A 6,564-nucleotide genomic window follows, 5' to 3' on the forward strand; every position below is an offset into this window, starting at 1 on the left:
CAAAAACCAAACCAAAACCCCCAATAATCCCATCTCCAGCAGGGAACTGGAAGTGGAATGAATCATTTGAATTTTACATTTTTATATATTTTTTGAGACAGGGCCTCACTATGTAGCTTGGCATGGCCTGGCACTCCATATATAGCTCAGGTTGTTGGCCTTGCATTCGTAGAGATCCACCTACCTTTTTTCCCTCCTGAGTGCTGGGATTAAAGTTGTGTCACCAAGCTGAGCTAATTTAAGTAACGTGTATGTGTATGTGTGTGTGAGTGAGTGGAAGGCTTGTGAGTGTGATCACTTTGTGTGGGAATGCACAGAATAGGGTCTCAGCGTCCTGGGAACTGAAGGCACCCGCAGCTGTGAGCTGCCTGATGTGAACTGCTGGGAATCACACTTGGCTTCTCTCCAAGTACATTTTATGGTCTCAGAAACTTGAGATTTATTTACAGTTGGCGTTTGTGGGTGATTTGGCACATGTGTGCCTACACAGCACATGCATGTGGTGTCTGCAGAGATCAGAACAGAGCACGGATCCTCAGGAGCTAGAGTCACAGATGACTGTCAGTTACTGTAGGAGTGCTGGGATTCAAACTCGGGGCTTCGGGAAGAGCAGCCATGCCCTTAACCAGCTCTGAAACATTTGAATTTATCAGTCTTGAATAAAAGGGAAACCCTTCTTGCTAAATGTCTGTCTGTATCTTGGTGCCCTGAAACATCAGGTGAACAGCAATTAAATAATTTTAATTAACAAAAATCTTAAAATTAATTAAGCAAGGGAAGAACTGGGTCAGAATGGTCACACCTTTGATGGACTCTAAGAGACATTAATTACTGAAAAAAAACAAAAACGTACATTAGACAAAACTGGGGTGGGGGGAGTCCTTTATTTCCAAAGCCATTTAAAGACTAACTTTTAAAGCTTCATAAATACGCACAGGTCTAGTGCTTTAAAGTTCTTCCTTTTCCAGAGGGCAGCAGGGAAGCTTTCCTGTGCATCTCCTTTCTCTGTCTGTACCCACAGTGATATGGGATTGTGCTGCTGAGGTCTTACTAAGAATGAAATTTCCTGGGCTCATTTTCAGTATTCTAGTAAGTGTGGCAGAAATAATAGAAATATCTGTACAGCATGATGAAAACTATTTGATTTTAATTGGCACGATGCCCACCACCTCAGTTATGACAGCTCCCTACCTGTACTAGAAATGTCAGCCCCATTAAAGTCACACACACACACACTCACACACAAATTTTTTAACAAGTGAGCCAAGAATGTATTGCATACCTGTAAACTAGCATTAAGGAGACTAAAGCAGGAGGAACTCAAATTCATCACGAGCTACACAGGGAAATTGGACTCAACAAATTCCAATGTATGCAAAGAGAAAATAAAGTGTTCTGGTGATGAGAAATCTGGAAACCACTCAAGCTCCCTTCACTAAGTTTATGAAAACCCCCAACTAACCAACGAAATCTCCCCAAAACCATAACCTGTAATTCAAGTAGTCAAGAGACTGAAACAGGGACTACAAGTTCAAGGTTAGTCTAGGTTAGACCTGGAGGTCTCAAAAATTTGGGGTTGTGGAGAGATGGCTGAGCAGTTAAGAGCACTTAATGTTACTTAATGCAGAGGACCTAGGTTCAGTTCTCTGGTCCCACAAGGCTTACAATTGCTTGTAACTTTAATTCCAAGGGATCTGACACACTCTTCTGGCCTCCATGAGCACCAAACATAGGTGGTACAGACATACATCCAGGCAAAACAACACACAAATACATTTAAATGTTTCTTGGTATATATACACACATACAACCTACATACCTCATAGTCTAAGGACAATCAATCAGTCACTATCCAAGGACAGACAGTTTTCATAGGGACAACAGCTGCTGCAGATATCCTGGGTATTCAACCAGAGAAATGGCCCCATTGTAACCAATTCTCTCCTTGTGGAGATCCTAGCCAGTATTACAGCACACTGATCAGTCTTAATACCCAAGTCGTTCTCAAGCAGCAAATACTTCATCCAGAAATCTAGGCTTCACATATTTGTAAGATTCCAGAAAGTAATCAGGGCAAGTGCTTATAGACCAGCAACTGCCCTGACTTGTGTACTGTAGAGTGGAGTTTGATAAGGACTGTTGGTAGGGTCACCATTATTCTCACTAAATGTGTATACCAGCACAAACACCTGCCCCCCCCCACTCACCCCCCCCCCTGTGTACACACGCTTGTTGCCCACAAGGCCACAGTATTGGAACTCCTAGACTTGTGGGCTGAACTCAGGTCCTTTGTAAGAGCAGCACTTGGCTTTTAAGCACTGAGCCATTTCTCAGGCCCCCAATTTCTAGATGTGTATTGGTCTTTGAGAAACCAGAGAAATCTTGTCTATTTTATCTGAATACACTGGATGTGCTTTGCAGAGCAGGCACACCATGTGACAACCAGCCCTATTCAAAGCACTTGAAATGAGTCCTATGGAAGGCCAGAGGTTAAATTCTCATTTCTACAGCACAGGCCTTCATTATTCTCCATTCCTCTAAATCCTAGACCACATCTTACAGCTTTCAGTGAAAAGACATGGTGTGTCCTTACTTCCTATAAAACCAAATACTAATAATCCTTCTTCCGATTTGACCATTTTGAAGGAGAAAAACTCAACCAATTCAAGGTGATCCCTATTTTTACAGGATCCCATCTTCAGATGGTTACAAAAAAAGGCAAGAGGTTGCACTGTTCTCAAGGTCTAGGTCCTAGGCGACAGCCAGTAGGCCAAGGCCACTTGTTAATACTAGTGATTGCAGGCATCTTGTGCGACAGGGTGTTGAACGTGTTGTGGGATTGTCAAGGTTGTTTCCTTGACTGCTCTTTTGTATGCATGCCGTACAGCAGTATGGAGTCAGCTTTCTATCTTCCTAAGAGCCTCCAGAGGTTCATTTCAGGAACCAGTGCCTTTACGGGCAGAGCCATCTTACTAGCCTGTCCTACTTTGCTTACTGAGACCAGATCTCTCAATTGAACTTGAAGCTCACTATAGCTATTTGGGGAAGTAATGAGTGAAGGTTGTACTTGACTCCACCTTGTCCAACCTAGGGTTAACCTACATACCTCGAACCAAGTTCCTTAAATGTCTTGAATCTGAAATACTGACCCAGCCCTTCAGGTACTCTTAAATCAAGCTGATGTTCATTTGGTTCATTATAAAAACATGTCCTGGTTATGACTTGAAAGACGCTGTGTCTGAATTCTTATTCAAGGTTCCCAGTCAGAACTAAGGTTCTGGTTATTCATGTTAGTAGCCCAACAATGACACGAGCCTTATCTTTAAAAAGTGACCAGTCTGCTCGGAACTGTTATTTAGGAATGGACATTGACACTAATGTCTGTTCACTCAACTAAGCAATGTCCAGACTACTCAGCCTTGACGGGTTCACATTTCTGTGGGTTCATCAACACTAAAGAAATTTCCTAGGTTCAAGGCACCTTGATGACCAAGTATTCTCACCATTCAATTCTCAAATGGTCTACGTATTTTCTGAAAAGTCATACATATCAAGACTTAACTGAGATTTTATTTTAAAAAGACTTTATTAATTTTGATCAGGGGAAATGACAATCTCAATGTCAACTTGTCACCTGATTGTAAGCTTGAACTCACAGGTTCCTGGGATACTGTACCCACTAACAGAATGCGAGATGACCTATTTTCTGGCTGCAAGTTGAAACAAACAGTTCTTTTTAATAGTCAACACTGGTACCTGGCCAGAGGAAAATGAGACCAAGGTATGGTAACTTGACAGCCTAGCAAGCACAAATATCATTGGAACAAAGTTGTAGGCATTTAAAAAAAGATATCAGTATAAAAAGCTTACACTGGTCTAAGACCAAGTACTCTAAAACATGTACCCCAAACCCAGAAGCATTTGTGGAACCAACTGTGAAGGGACCTCTAAGCCCAACATTTCCCAAAAAACTCAAAGCCTGTATTACGCTTAAATCCGTAAGTTTTAAAGAACCAAAAGATACACCACTTAACTTTCCACAACTCCCTTCCTCTGCCTGATAGCAAACTGCTTAAATCTTTTTAGGTGTGTACTATGGTGGGATGGATTCACTACTGCTAACCTCCCCAAAACCTCACCCCACTGCACCTGTCCGACCTTAGTGGATAATCCCAGATAGAGCTGATGAAACCCTGGCTACCAGTTCTTCCCCTCCATTTACCTCTAATCTAACAAACCACCAACTCTTTAAAGTCACCTGTGAATTACACATGGTTTGTCAGATAGGCACAGAGCAAAGGCAGCCAATTAACAAGCTCTGTGGCAGCCAACAGGTCCATTTCTAAGGTGATGGGATAGAAACAAGGGCATCATTTGTGCTCAGGCAAAGAACTTTTGCCAGGGAGGTACAGCCCTAGCACTGCAAGGTGCTTCCCTTAGAACCATAATCCAAAAGCACACCACGTGACAGAAGTGTCACCAATCACAACAGACTAGTGTCAGTCTCCAGATACCCAGGGGAAAACATTATTCAAAAGGTGTGGAAGGAATCAACAGAGAAATGAAGCATTAGACTTTAAGCACAGAATAACACCCACAGAAACCAGAAACAAGGGGATGGATACCAAGACCAGTTTCTTCCTGTGGACCAATACCCCCCTACAAAATAAGCTGCGCCTTAATTATTGCTTCTTTATAAAATTACATTTCCACAGAACTATGCAGTACCTGACGCAGAAAAACAATCACATAAGGAAGCATTTATTTGAGGTTTAACATGAAACCACACAAATAAAAATTTGTATAAACACAAATCCACATTGAGTCATAACACAGGTAGCAAAGGACAGAGTAAAACAAAAGGAACTAATTGGCAGCTATATACAGTTGGACACAATTGTGTCATGTACACTACAAAGTCTTTTACAAAATAATCATCTTAGGTCAACAGAAGATCAAGCAATCTTCAATGTCGTCCTGTAAGATGGTTTCTTTACACCTCCTAAAACAAAAACAAAACACCCATTAGATGTGTGCAGTCCCCACAAGCGTGCAAAGGTCCACTTTCATGAACTGCTTTAAGTCCTCACTTCAATTAAAGATCACATGCATATTCATCAGCAAAGTATATAGTTTGGGTATTGAAACTCACTGGAGTTCCGCACGACAGAATGGATTTAATTTAGAACGTGGGAATGCACTCTTCCCTGTTACGAGTCTAGCAAGCGAGGGCCAACTAGAAGCATCCCTAGTGAGCCAATTGGAATGCCACGCCCACCAAATCCCAGGTCAGTTTCCAATAGTGCCATGGGAACCAATTGCTCTGTGCATGTGATCTTTAACTTACATCCCAGATTTAAAAGTTCTTGTTTTGGTTTGTAGATTTCACTATTAGCTATAAAAAGAAAAAGCAAGCATTAAATCTTAAAGAATGAACACTTAAAATGAGGCTCCACAATTGAAATACAACACTAAACAGAAGACCAAAACGATTAAGCTGTAAAAAGGCATTTATGCACTTTAACTCCTGTAAAAAACCATTTAAGTTAAGTTTAGACACTTAGTCTCCAAAAAGATTAAAAAAGAAGCCAAAGTGTGAAGTTTCCACTTTAATCTTTACGCTGGTACATGAAGTTGGAAGAGACCATACCACAGGACAGCGTTTTCTGGTGTATGCCTTGCGCTCTGCCCGCAACGTGCGACCCCCAGAGATAGACGTGGTCAGGGTGACACACGGCCTGCAATGAAGTTCCCGCTGGCGGGTACAAACAAGGTATAATGTCAGAGTTAGAAGACAACATTCTTCTTTTCCTTAAGTTGTACCCATTTCAGTACTTTACCTGTTAACAGTTCTAAAAAAGTTTAATTACTCCTCTACACCTCCTGGTACACAAAGCAAACAGAAAAACTCTTAAGTTTTTCTGTAATTCTAAAAAAGGTGAGGTAAAACTTTAAAGTTAAAGATCTATAGACACTTTAGGCAAAACAGGCTCATAAAGCAATTAAACATTAATCATTTAGCAAGGACTACACAACATACTGTTTACTGTATTTCCATTTGTCTATTGATCTTTAAGGTAACCGAGCCATGGTCACTGCTCTGCTGTGACGCACCCACCTGCTCTCCTGGCCTCCTTCAGTAGGGCTGGTAATTGTTCTGGTGGTTGCCGCCCCCGCGGGAAGCCTTGCCGTAAGTGCTCTGCTGACCTGTGGAAACAGAGTTTCCTAAAAAATTGTTTTTCTAAACACAGAAAGACAATCTACCCTGTAAGAAACTATGCATGCTGAACATTAAAACATCAATCCATCTTAACAGTAACAGTTAATAGTTGTAAATTGTATTTTACAATAACCACCACTGTTACTTTCCTATGACTATACAATATGACTTAACTCCAAACATCTCAACAGGAAACTCATACACACAAGTTCAGAATGGGAAAGTACTTCACAATTGAGTTAAGTATTCTTACCGCTGTAGTCTGCATATCCCTGTCCATATCCATAGTTCCCATAGTTATACCCAGTATAATCATAGCCGCCATAGCCACTATAGTTCTGATC

At 41.3% G+C, this 6,564-nt stretch overlaps 1 long non-coding RNA gene across 3 annotated transcripts; it reads right to left on the minus strand.

Moving 5' to 3' along the window:
* Nucleotides 1-3,567: 3,567 nt before the first annotated feature.
* LOC116067926 lies at nt 3,568-6,564 on the minus strand. 3 transcript variants are annotated; one of them, XR_004109352.1, is made up of 4 exons: nt 6,474-6,564; nt 6,119-6,207; nt 5,651-5,755; nt 3,568-5,002 (listed from the first exon to the last, which is right to left on the minus strand). It is a non-coding gene; the product is annotated as an uncharacterized LOC116067926 (long non-coding RNA). The 3 variants fall into 3 exon arrangements; XR_004109350.1 differs by lacking the exon at nt 5,651-5,755; XR_004109351.1 differs by having other exon boundaries at nt 3,568-5,755.

The sequence above is a fragment of the Mastomys coucha genome, unplaced genomic scaffold, assembly GCF_008632895.1.
Source record: "Mastomys coucha isolate ucsf_1 unplaced genomic scaffold, UCSF_Mcou_1 pScaffold22, whole genome shotgun sequence".
Lineage (NCBI taxonomy): Eukaryota > Metazoa > Chordata > Mammalia > Rodentia > Muridae > Mastomys > Mastomys coucha.